Source organism: Myotis nattereri (genome assembly GCF_964212035.1).
Source record: "Myotis nattereri genome assembly, chromosome: 6".
Classification (NCBI taxonomy): domain Eukaryota; kingdom Metazoa; phylum Chordata; class Mammalia; order Chiroptera; family Vespertilionidae; genus Myotis; species Myotis nattereri.
This window is the reverse complement of record NC_138081.1, coordinates 80,230,382-80,244,200: the sequence shown is the minus strand read 5'-3', so window position 1 is coordinate 80,244,200 and position 13,819 is coordinate 80,230,382.

The window sequence follows — 13,819 nt, the reverse complement described above, 5'->3', positions numbered from 1 at the left end:
GATCATTTGAAGTGTAATTAAGCTTTAAAACATTCCTTTACATTTTAGATGGATCAGATGTTCTTAAACGTTAAGGTAATAGTTAAGAAAGATAGTTGACTCCCAAAACACTGATTTAGAAGAGTAGGCCCTCTTAGCTAGAAGCTAGCTCTGAGATAATTAACTTTTTTACTTTCAGACTAGAAACCAGGTCTTTAAATTCAGTGGTTATTATTTTTGTCTTTTGAAACTTATCGCTGCCACAATTTGGTAAAAGCCATTAGCATGATAAGTATATAAAGTATTGTTGATTTGGCTGTAAAAATGTATGTGAGGAATACTGTTGACATTCCATGTTTTTGTATGTTTGTACCAATTCATATAATGATTTTTGCTTCTTTATCATCAAAGTATAAAATCTTATTCTTATCTCTGTACTTAGGCTTTTCTTACACTATGAAGCACTTTCTGAATGGTTTGTACCAATTTACTGTGGGCTTTCTTCCCCTTTGGAGCTATTTCTCTTTCCTTGCAGAAACTAGGTTAAAACTCTGCTTATCAGGAAAATTAGGCTCAGAGGAAGACAAATGACCTCTTCAATACATCAAGTAAATTCCTAGACTCAAAGATCTGAACAACATCTTGGAAAATAGCTGGGACTAAAATAACAAAAATCATATTTTGGAAAAAATTTCTTAGAACCGAAAAATGTTAATTAATGCACAAAGTGGTGCAAACGCCATCACCTCCTCTGGTCTGGTGCCGCCTAACACAAGAACCAAGCCTTTCCTGTGTCACCCTGGATCCCTACCGTGCAAGCTTGCCCAGGAGTCAGGGGGCCTTGTGTTTATTGGTTCCAAGAATAATCTTGCCATGTTTCAGTAAAGCATCTTTTAGTGTCATCGATATCAGAGCAACCTTAAATGAAATGCTGCAGGTGCATTTCAGCCCTGGGGAGTTCTATCTATTCACAAACAAGAGCTGTACCCAGCAGGTTTTTAATTTGGCAGAAGCCTCATTGCTATTCATTTAGGATTTATGTGTTTCTTTGTACTTTTGGCACAGTTCAGTACGAGATTATTTTTTAAATGTCATGATTTAAGAGCCTCCATTTCGACATGTTCATTACTGAACTCATTATTGTTCCTCTCCTTTTTCCCAGGATTACTGATCTCAGGGAATGGACCACATCTATCCAGTTGTCCATCCAGCAATCCAGAAGTCAGCCTGCACTGCTTTCTCTTGCTCACTTACACTTATCAGACACCTACTTATGGACTTGGGCAGTTGCCATGGGGGCAGGGACTTGGTCTATAAATTCAGAGGCTAGCCCAGTCCCTATGCTCAATAAATACTACAGGAATAAGTGAATGACAAATATTTATCTAACCTATACCCTTCTCTCCACCTCTGCTATCTCAACCCTAGTTTTGGTGTTCACCATAGTCTTACCTGGCTATTGTAATAGCTTCTAATTTGGACCCTTTGAGTATATTCATTTCTCACTGCAGCTGCCTTTAAATCTAGCCTCATTGTTCCCTGGCCTGGTTGCTCAATTGGTTGGAGCATCATCCCATATGCAAATAGGCTGTGAGTTCAATTCCTAGTCAGGGCACATACCTAGGTTGCGTGTTCGATTCCAGGTAGGAGCTTGTACAGAGACAACTGGTCATCTCTATCATGTCACATAATTACCATTTTTATGTCTCTTAGCAAGTTTGATGATTATAACACAACTAGGGGCCTGGTGCACAAAATTCGTGCACTGGGTGTGTGTGTGGGGGGGGGGGGGAGAGTGTCCCTCAGCCCAGCCTGCCCCCTCTCACATACTGGGAGCCCTCAGGCGTTGACCCCCATCACCCTCCGATCGCCTGATCGGCCCCTTGCCCAGGCCTGACGCCTCCTCCATCTCCCCCCGATCACTGGCTCTGGCCCCCGCCCAGGCCTGAGGCCTCTGGCCCAGGAATCATGCCTGGGCAGGGGACCCCCATCTCCCTCTGATCGCTTGCTCCACCCCCCGCCCAAGCCTGACGCCTCTGACCCAGGCTTCAGGCCTGGGCAAGGGGACCATCATATCCCCCCAATCCCCGGCTCCGCCCCCCACCCAGGCCTGATGCCTCGGCCAGAGGAGTTGACCCTCATCACCCTCCGATCACCAATCACCGGATCGGCCCCTTGACCAGGCCTGAGGCCTCCGGCAGAGGTGTCAGGCCTGGGCAGGGGACCCCCAGCTCCCCGCGGTTGCAGGCTCCGCCCCTGCCCAGGCCTAACACCTCTGGCCTAGGCGTCTGGCCCAGGCAGTGGGGACCTGCAGTGGCAGCGGGGGGCGCCGTGATCATGGGCTTCGCTTTAGGCCCAGGCAAGGGACCCCTAGCTCCTGGGACTGCCAGCTTCGACCGTGCCCAGCTCCCATCGCTGGCTCCACCCCTACTTCCTGCTATCACTGGCCAGGGCGGCAAAGGCGCCTGATTCTCCGATCATGGCTGGGGGGCAGGGCAAAGGCGGCCCCAGCGCCGCCTTTGCCCTGCCCCCCAGCTCTTAGCTCCCCCCTGGGTTTCCGATCACTGTCAGTGGCAGGGGGCTTCTTCCTGCTTTCCCTTTCGCCTCCCTGCATTGTGCCTACATATGCAAATTAGCCGTCATCTTGTTGGCAGTTAACTGCCAATCTTAGTTGGCAGTTAATTTGCATATAGCCCTGATTAGCCAATGAAAAAGGTATCACCGTACGCCAATTACCATTTTTCTCTTTTATTAGTATAGATATTGTTGTCTATAGTCACTATACTGTGCATTAGATCTCCACGACTTGTCTGCAAGTTGCAACCTTGTATCTTTAAACAGCACCTCTCCTATTCTCAACCCCAGCCCCTAGTAACCACCATTTTACTCTGTTTTTATGAATTTGGCTTTTTCAGATTCACATATAAGTGTCATTGTAATATTTGTCATCTTTGTCTGACTTACCTTGCTTAGCATAATGTCCTCAAATTTCATGCATGTTGTTGCAAATGGCAGAATTTCCTTTTTTCTGGTGGCTGAATAATATTCCATTTTATGTGTACACATGTGTCTGCCACGTCTTCTTTACCCATTGACAGGCGCGCATGTTGTCCATATCTTGGCTACTGTGAATAATGCTGCAACTCAGTTCTGCTAATTGCAAAGCCCTTGTAGTTGGCTACACCATGTTGCCTCTGGAATCCCGTCCTCTTACCCATGAAAGGGAGGAGGTGAACTAGATGGGGCATCCACATTTTCTCAGTAGAGACCCACACAAGACCAAAATCCAATGCCATGGAGGCCACAGTCTTTCTTTTTTTCTAGTTCTTTTATTTTTAAGACATGCCCATGCATTATGTAGAAATGGCCCAGGATTATTCATGGGGACAGTAATTTGTTCAAATGTGTTTTCCCTCCTCCCCTCTTCTCCCACTCTGATTTTTAGCTCCTTTGACTCAAAAAAATTGTGGCAGGAGGGAAAACAGAAGCCACTTGAAATCAGAGAATTTTGTTAGTTTTTGTAAAAGCCTAAACTCCTTGATATTATTATGATAAGTACTCTAGAGAGACAGGAAGGAAAAAACAGCACCTTTGAAATCAATAGAGGGAGGTGGAAAGATTTCAGTAGAGAAGGAAAAGAAAGGAGCTCTGTGTACAGGACCGGGAGCAGAGCTCTGGGACAGTCCCAGGGAAGTGGCAGCTCACAGAGGTGCTAGCTGTCCTCTGCTTTTATCAAGGCTGGGTCTGCAATCTCCGTGTGGCAGGACAGCAGAGAACACGTGGGATTAAAAGCATGAGAATAATTAACTGCGATAAACTAGAGGTGTAACAGTCTTCCTTTAGTCAGTCCCATATCCACATCTTTGATTCTCATGCAGCCTCAAGGACTGATACTGAATTTCTCACCTGCCTGTCAGTATAGGAGCTTAGAGCAGATTTTATGTAAATTAAAATAATAAATAAGCCTGATATTTCCTGTCACCAGAGTTTACAGACTGAATCACACCTGCTCTGCAATATTGGACGTGACTCAGGCATGAGCAAAGGGAAGTTATATTCAAACCTATTTTCTTTTTGTATCTAAGGTCTCAGAAGACATCCTTTCCATGGTTTAATTTTAAAGGAATTAAATATGAGCTACTCAAAATTCTATATTAAATACTACTCAGCTTCCATTAGGATTGCCAACTGATCCGAGTTCATTTAACAATATATTGCCAGTCGTCAGTCATGAAACCATCATGCAGGAAGGGATGAAAATGCATGGGACCACTACTTCACACTTAGGTTACAACACCCATTTCAGAGACTAGGTTACTTCTGGGGACGAGGCAGAGCGATAGGATCAGGGAGGGGCACACTGGGTCCTGATGATTATGGTCAAGTTCTAAAATCTAGATCTTAAGTGGGCGGTAGGAGCATACGGCTTTCCTTTATTATGTAGACTTCATAACTTACACGTACATAACAAATACTCGTTTGCATGTATCGAATACACATTTGGGATGCTGAAAACCTTTAACATGGCCTAGCTCAGTGATGGTGAACCTATGACACGCGTGTCAGAGGTAACACGCGAACTCATTTTTTTGGTTGATTTTTCTTTGTTAAATGGCGTTTAAATATATAAAATAAATATAAAAAATATAAGTCTTTGTTTTACTATGGTTGCAAATATCAAAAAATTTCTATATGTGACACGGCACCAGAGTTAAGTTAGGGTTTTTCAAAATGCTGACATGCCGAGCTCAAAAGGTTCGCCATCACTGGCCTAGGTCATAATCCTAGCACATCTCTCCAGGTTTGTTTTCTTATCTAGCAGAAGGCTGTTTCACCCCTTCTTATCACTCCTCAAACCTGCCACCCCCTTAATGCGCACACACTCAGACACACACATAACTGTGGTTTCCTTGGACTTCATTAAAGAAATCAGCACAATGATTATGCTTCAGTCACTAAATCTGCTAAACTGCTTGCATCCAGCCCTTATTGTTTCCCTCTCTTTTGCTAAGTGGAAAAACTGCAGCAGTGCCTGCATCCCATCTCCTCAGTCATATCAAATGTTTCTCCCAAATCAGCCTCTGAGAACATTCTTGTATCTCAACCCTAATAAAACACCACAAATAGCCTCCCATGACCTCCAGTCTTCTAAGCTAATTCTCTTTCTCCTTCTCAGCAAAACTTCTTTCTAAAAACCTGTCTGTCCTCACAGCCTACATTTTCTCATTTCCTAGTTTCTCTTTGGCCCACTTGGCTCCATATTGCCACTGAAACAACTCATGTCAAGTTTCTCTTCCAACCATTTCAACTGGTGTCTTCTTTAGGACCCTTTCCTGACCATTTCTCTAGCAAACTCTAAATGATGGCCTGCCAGGGATCTTCCTAGGCCCCATTTTTCTCTGTAATCCTTTCCTAAATAATCATCTCCTATCTCAGACTTAACAGTACCTGTTTCTAATGACTCTATACCTGACCTCTCACTTCTGCTCCAGATTCATGTTGACAGGAGCCTACATGAATACTGGGATATTAATATATCTCTCAAACTTAACATGTCTAAAACATAACTCCTACTTCTCCGTTTTCCTTCTCAGCAAGTAGCACCACCATCTACAACCTCAGTCACTCAAAAGAGAAGTCGAGGAACCATATTTTATTCCTCTTTCCTTCCTCCTCCATACCCAAATTCTCAAATTCTGACAACTCTACCTTCTAAAAAATACCCCAAGCCTATCATCTCTGCTCCATTTCTAACTCTATCATCCTAACCCAATCATCATCATATTTTGTTTCAGCCCCTACAGTAGGGGCTCAACTGGTCTCTTGCTTTCATCTTTACATCCTCATAAACCACCCTGCACATAGTAGTCAGAGATGCTTTTCAGCATAAATCAGATCACATCATCTCCATCACCAGCCAGGCCCTCTGATCTACTCCTGACCATCTCTGCAACTCCGCCCCCAACCGCTCTTTCCTGCCTGTTGTGTTTTGTTTCCTGGTTCTGGATCAAGCTAAGCTTTTCTTACCTGTAGGTCTTGGCTCTGGCTGTTTTCTCCACCTGACATCATGTGCCTGTAATTGGTGCAAGGCCCCTTCACCTTGATGTCCAAGTCTGGTCACAAATGTCTCCTCCTAAAGGAGGACATACTTTGCCACATCATGTAAAGTGAGGGAAAGGAGACTCTGGGATGGAAATAGAACCCCAGCCAGAGCCTTTCGATAGGAGACAGGGTTCAGCTCACCTAGAAGCAAGCATTGGCAAACGCCGGGCAGTTGTGTGGCTGTAGCCAACTGTTGGAGCCCAGGGCACGCAGCTCCAGGCCCAGCAGGTCCTGCAATATTAATCAGAATTGGGGCACAAGGCTCATCACACGATAGGGCATGACAGTCGCAGTTGTGGAAAGGGTAACGGGCAGTTGGCCCATGAGTGTACTTCTAGGGACGCACACTAAATTTCAATGCAGAACAGCAGTTGAATTCCAGACCTCAGTTTCTGTGGAAAACTCAAAAGGTGGGTGGAAGACAGGCAGGGACAGACAGGAGTTGAGTGAATTGTATTGGAGAGTTACAGGCTCCTGGGCTGGTCAAAATTTAAACTGATTTGTGGCATTAGACAATGATGGTCTTTTTTATTCGTTTGTTATTTTGTTAATCCTCACCCGAGGATATTTTTCCATTGCTTTTTAGAGAAAGTGGGAGGGGGAGAGACACAGAGAGAGAGAGACATCGATGTGAAAGAGACACATCAGTTGGTTGCCTCCCACTCTGGCCCTGGTCAAGGCCAGGGATCAAGCCTGCAACTGAGGTATGTGACCTTGACTGGAACCGAACCCGGGATTCTTCAGTCCGTGGGCCAATGCTCTATCTACTGAGCTAAACTGACTAGGGAGACAATGATGGTCTTGATGATCATTGTTGATTGGAAAATATTTACCTTTTGATTAATGTTTCATTCACTTCTTCCTTATTTTCTTTATTTACTGTTCTGCATGTGTTTCCTCAATCATACGATGGGCATTGTAATCATTTTTATAAATTCTTTTGCGAATTAAAACATATTAAAAGTACTTAACAGTATATTACCTGCTACATAACCCTCAATATGTGGCTATTATAAATATTAATTTCAATATCCATTCCCTACAGATTATAAATACCAGCTGTCTATTTAATGTCTGCACTAGGCTTTATGCCAACTTGACTACTCAGTTTTTATTAGATACCTTTATGATGCACAAATCTAACAGCTATTTTCACTAGCTTCATTTATTTTGAAAGAATTGTCTTTTTTAGTGTCCATTAATTTGTAATTTGTCCTAGACATGTTCAAAACATTTATAATTAGTGGCAATATTAAATTCCTGTTTGTTCATTCAATGAAAAGGAAAATACAAATATCCACATTTAAAATTAACAAATATTTATGGACTGCCTTTCATGTACCATTGAAATTATTACAAAGTCTCAGTAAGAATTCCTACCCAAAAAAGGAGCATAGAAGGAAAGCTAGACTGATAAACTGCATAATAAAATAAGAAACATGTATTCAGTTAGGAAAATGCACAAGGAACAATGGGACAAAAGAAAGGGAGCATTTAATACAACCTGGAACTGCAGAAAAGAATTATTAAAAAAATGTGTCACATGGACTGAGCAATAAGAATCAGTAGGAGTTTGCAAATAAAGAAAAATGACCAGGCATTTCTAGAGAGAGAAGCATTATGGGTAAAATCAAATTATGTGTATCAGGAGATATAACCAGATCAATACTATTTAAGCATAACATACAAAGTCAGGAGTAAAGAACAGTGAGGCTAGATTTATTTTTTATTTTTAAATTATCACTGGAGATAATAATAATAATAATAATTATTATTATTGATTAGAGAGAGAGAGAGAGAGACATTGATCAGTTGCCTCCTGTACATCATTTCTGAGTCAAAAGATTCAGAAGGGAAAGGACCCCAGATATTTCAAATTCAGTGAATGGGCTCACCAGACACCAGCCTGGCCTGGAATCATGTTGGTCCACTGTGCCTACCTCCACCACCTATGGAATCAAGACAACTGTGCTCGTGACCCTTTTCAAAGGGATTAAACTCACAACCTAGGTATATGCCCTGACTGGGAATTGAGCCTGCAACCTTTCTGGTGTAGGGGACAACGCTCCAACAAACTGAACCACCCAGCCAGCGCACAAAAGGTTAGATTTAAGGGCAGCTGCAGTGAGAAATAAATACAGTCAAAGGGTCCAAATTAAAGAAGCTATTACAATAGCCAGGTAAGACTATGGTGAACACCAAAACTAGGGTTGAGATAGCAGAGGTGGAGAGAAGGGTATAAGATAAATATTTGTCATTCACTTATTCCTCTAGTATTTATTGAGCATAGGGACTGGGCTAGCCTCTGAATTTATAGACCAAGTCCCTGCCCCCATGGCAACTGCCCAAGTCCATAAGTAGGTGTCTGATAAGTGTAAGTGAGCAAGAGAAAGCAGTGCAGGCTGACTTCTGGATTGCTGGATGGACAACTGGATAGATGTGGTCCATTCCCTGAGATCAGTAATCCTGGGAAAAAGGAGAGGAACAATAATGAGTTCAGTAATGAACATGTCGAAATGGAGGCTCTTAAATCATGACATTTAAAAAATAATCTCGTACTGAACTGTGCCAAAAGTACAAAGAAACACATAAATCCTAAATGAATAGCAATGAGGCTTCTGCCAAATTAAAAACCTGCTGGGTACAGCTCTTGTTTGTGAATAGATAGAACTCCCCAGGGCTGAAATGCACCTGCAGCATTTCATTTAAGGTTGCTCTGATATCGATGACACTAAAAGATGCTTTACTGAAACATGGCAAGATTATTCTTGGAACCAATAAACACAAGGCCCCCTGACTCCTGGGCAAGCTTGCACGGTAGGGACCCAGGGTGACACAGGAAAGGATTGGTTCTTGTGTGTAGGCGGCACCAGACCAGAGGAGGTTTTGGCGTTTGCACCACTTTGTGCATTAATTAACATTTTTCGGTTCTAAGAATTTTTTCCAAACTATGATTTTTGTTATTTTAGTCCCAGCTATTTTCCATGACGTTGTTCAGATCTTTTGAGTTTGTGAATTTACTTGATGTATTGAAGAGGTCATTTGTCTTCCTCTGAGCCTAATTTTCCTGATAAGCAGAGTTTTAACCTAGTTTCTGCAAGGAAAGAGAAATAGTTCCAAAGGGGAAGAAAGCCCACAGTAAATTGGTACAAACCATTCAGAAAGTGCTTCATACTGTAAAAAAAAGCCGAAGGACAGAGATAAGAATAAGATTTTATACTTTTTTTTTTTATATATATTTTATTGATTTTTTACAGAGAGGAAGGGAGAGGGATAGAGAGTTAGAAACATCGATGAGAGAGAAACATCGATCAGCCGCCTCCTGCACATCTCCCACTGGGGATGTGCCCGCAACCCAGGTACATGCCCTTGATCGGAATCGAACCTGGGACCTTTCAGTCCGCAGGCCGACGCTCTATCCACTGAGCCAAACCGGTTTCGGCGATTTTATACTTTGATAGTAAAGAAGCAAAAATCATTATATGAGTTGATACAACCATACAAAAATATAGAATGTCATATATACATTTTTAACAGCCAAAACAACCACACTTACCATAATTATCATACTCGTGGCTTTTACCAAATTGTGGCAGCAATACGTTTAAAAAGAAAAATGTAATAACCATTGAATTTAAAATCCTGATTTCTAGTCTGAAAATAAAAGAATTAATTATCTCAGAGGTAACTTCTAACTAAGAAGGTCTACTCGTTTAAATCTATGTTTTGGGAGTCAACTAATTTTTCTTAACTATTAGCTTAATGTTTAAGAACATTTGATCAATCTAAATTGTAAGGAAATGTTTTTAAGACTTATTTATATTTAAAATGTTCAAATTTTAAATATATTTTTTATTAATTTCAGAGAGGAAGGGAGAGGGAGAGAGTTGGAAAAATCAATGATGAGAGAGAATCATTGATTGGCTGCCTCCTGCATGACCCACACTAGGGATAGAGCGCAACCCGTGCATGTGCCCTGATCGGGAATCGAACCCTTTCCTCCTGGTTCATAGGTCTACGCTCAACCACTGAGCCATGCTGACCATGCGAAATGTCCTATTTTTTAATCATGTAAAATAATATGTTCATAAATGTGTCAAATTTTAAATGCCAGATTGTATTGAAGTCATCTTTTGTGCATCTTTTTAGTTCAGTGAGCTTGGACAAGTTATACACTCTTTCTGAGATTCAACTTCTTCATTTATATAATGGGTATCATTACAGGGTCATTGGAAAATTTAAAGAGCTTATATGCATACATGGTATCTTTACCCAGAGACTGGTACACAGAAGATAGTCAACCCTGTACTAATCCATATATGATCTACACCTGACCCCTTGCTCAAAGCCACATATGCAATGAGTGGCAGATCCTAATGAACACCCCGGCTCCTCTACTCCACTTGCCACTCTTCTCATATTGCATCTTCAGCTGAGAAAAGCAGTGAAATATGGACAATTGGGCTGTATTAACAGTAGACAAATCTGTTACCAGTAGACAGGCAGTATGCATGCTCAGTGTGAAAAGGGCAACGTATCATTTATCAATAATCCCTTTCATTTAAAAGATTGATAATATTTGCATAAACACTTGGCAACATAAATTGCCTTTCTCTGAGCTGCAGGGCCAAGGCCAGACAGTAGCAAAGAGTCAGGCTACCAGCTGCTATTTTTCTCAAGTTGGCTCTCCTAGTCCCAAAGATGAGCCAAATGGTCAGCAGGCAGCTGATGAGCAGTGTGTGTCATGCTCCAGGGTGAATGGAAATGAGGCCAAGGTTCTCTCCCTTTATGGTTAGGTACATGTCTGAAAGGGAAAACAATGTGCCAAGACTGATGAGCCTGGCCATGATCCTTCCCAAGAAACCCCAATGTGTATGACCTGTCACCAGGGCAAACATGTCAAAGATGTCACAGCTCAGCCCAAGACAATCACTACCAAGGAGACAATTCCAACAGTGAATCTTCCTGGGAGAGGACCACCCACATCTTGTGAAGTGAAGAACAGTATACTCAATATTATTATATGATACTGGTGGCCTAGTGCACGAAATTCATGCACGCAGGTGGGGGAGTGTCCCTCAGCCAAGCCTGCACCCTCTCCAATCTGGGACCCCTTGAGGGATGTCCTACTGTCACTGGGATCAGGCCTAAATGGGCAGTTAGACATCCCTCTTACAATCCAGTACTGCTGGCTCCCAACTGCTAGCCTGCCTGCCTGCCTGACTGCCCCTAACCGCTTCTGCCTGCCAGCCTGATCACCCCCTAACCACTCCCCTGCCAGCCTGATCGATGCCGAACTGCTCCCTTGCTGACCCGATTGCCCCTAACTGCCCTCCCCTGCTGGCCTGGTCACCTCCAACTGCCCTCCCCTGCTGGCCTGGTTTCCCCTAACTGCCCTCCTCTGCAGGCCTAGTTGCCCCTAACTGCCCTCCCCTGCAGGCCTGGTCTCCCAACTGCCCTCCCCTAGAGGCCTGGTCCACCCCAACTGTTCTCCCCTGCAGGCCTTGTTCCTCCCAACTGCTCTTTTCTGCAAGCCTAGTCCCCCCAACTGCCCTCCCATGCTGGCCATCTTGTGTCCACATGGGGGGGCCATCTTGAGTGTTGGAGTGATGGTCAATTTTCATATTTTTCTTTTATTTGATAGGATAGACTTAAGCAAAGCAGATATGTGTTGATTAATTAATTTATTCACTCAACCAACATTATCAAACCTGGGGTTTTGTAAGCCAATATTATTAAACAGATACCGTGTATTAGATTTCTGGGTTTCAGCTATTAAAACAAAAGCTAATGTTAACACAATGGATTAAGCACTTTACATAAATTATCTCTTTAATTATCAAAAGTCACCTATGAGATATTTTTTATTATCCCTGCTTCACAGATGAGGAAAATGAGGTTCAGATTTCCAAGGTCACACACAGTGTTAGAGCTGGGAGTTGAACCCTGACTTCTCTGTGTTTAATTACTACCTTCAAGGGCTCCAACTTAGTGCATGGGATTATCTATAAGAAATTTGCATTCTAAAACAGAGAGGAGGAATATTAATTACCATTGGAGAGGATATACTGGGTGAGTGGGAGTAATGTTTTTGAGAACTGATTTTTATTTGTGCATTTCCCATAAGTAAAATGGGCATCTCATAGTGACTTCCATTAAGAAATATTCAGAGGAAAAATTCATCATATTTTCCTATGTGCTGCAAAGCAGTAGTCTTGTGGGAGCACATATTATTCTATCGTCATTTTCTACCTGAAGCTGGAGTAATCAATCTTGCTACAGTAGATAGTATTCTGTTAAGTGCTCGAAAATGCAAGTGTATTCTCTTTTACACTGGAGAACTCATGATCTAAAATGCCGGTCATTGTCAAATTACAGTAGGACCTAAAAAGTCAGCTGTTCACATTAATAACGGGGGAGTACCTGCCACCACTGTGCCGGGAGGTGAGGCCAGGGAGAGCACCCACATCTCCAGAAGCCCCTCAGAAACAGCAGCATTCAGAATGCTTTGGAGTCCCTGGCACATGGCAGAGCCTTGGCGCGTGTTTATTGAATGAGTAAACACAGGAACCGTGAAGGCCCTCCTCACAGCAGGAAGTGAGGCTTATCAGCTGTCCCCAAGTGGTACAAAAGAAGCCGGTCTATTTGACTACACGTATGAACACAGAGAGCTCAAGAAGAAAAAGAGAACAGGCCCTGATAACTTGGACTAGAAAATGCTCAGTATCTGTCCTGGGTCATGGGTTGTACCCTGTTGCCAAGTTGAACATTGGGACATCCCGGTAAAGCAGTTCTGTTAGTGCCCTAAGCGGGTTATAGATGAGCCTAGAAAGGTCAAAACCACATTAGGTTGTAATAAAGAAGCTGAATACTTTGCACTTTATCTTATAATAGGCAGCCATGCAAATTTTTAGATAAGAAAATGACTTGATTAAAAATTAATATGAATAAAGGGGTATCAACTCTGGTCATGGAGCTATGTTAATGAATAAAGATATTAAGTATTTATAAGTAAAAGTCCACTCAAATTATTTCAGCACACAATTTTCCTTGTCATATATATTTTTTAAAGGTTGAAAGCTATTGCTTTCTTTTTTTAAAAACACACACACACACACACACACACACACACACACACGATTTTATTGATTTCAGAGAGGAAGGGAGAGGGAGAGGGAGAGGGAGAGGGAGAGGGGGAGGGGGAGGGGGAGGGGGAGGGAGAGGGAGAGGGAGAGGGAGAGGGAGAGGGAGAGGGAGAGGGAGAGGGAGAGGGAGAGGGAGAGGGAGAGGGAGAGGGAGATAGACAGGTCAATGATGAGAGAGAATCATTGATTGGCTGCCTCCTGCACACCCCTGCATGTGGGGACCAAGCCTGCAACTGGGCGTATTGCCTGACCAGGAATCGAACCATGTCCTCCTGGTTTATAGGTCAATGCTCAACTACTGGGCCACACTGGCTGGGCTCCTTATCATATTTTAAAACCCAAGAGTGACTCATAATTTAAGGGGTTTTTGAATTCAAACCTCTTTACTTCATGACTTTTCTTACTATAAATAAAACCCTCATCCCTATCACTACTAACCACCAATTCTCATATTTATGATTATAAATTATCTCTAATGAAAAGGGCTCCAAATACCCATTCCCTCATCAACAGTAATGCAAGGTCAAGAATAGGGCAACATAGCTGCACTTAGAATGAAGATCATTCAATAAAATAAAATATCATCTTTTTCA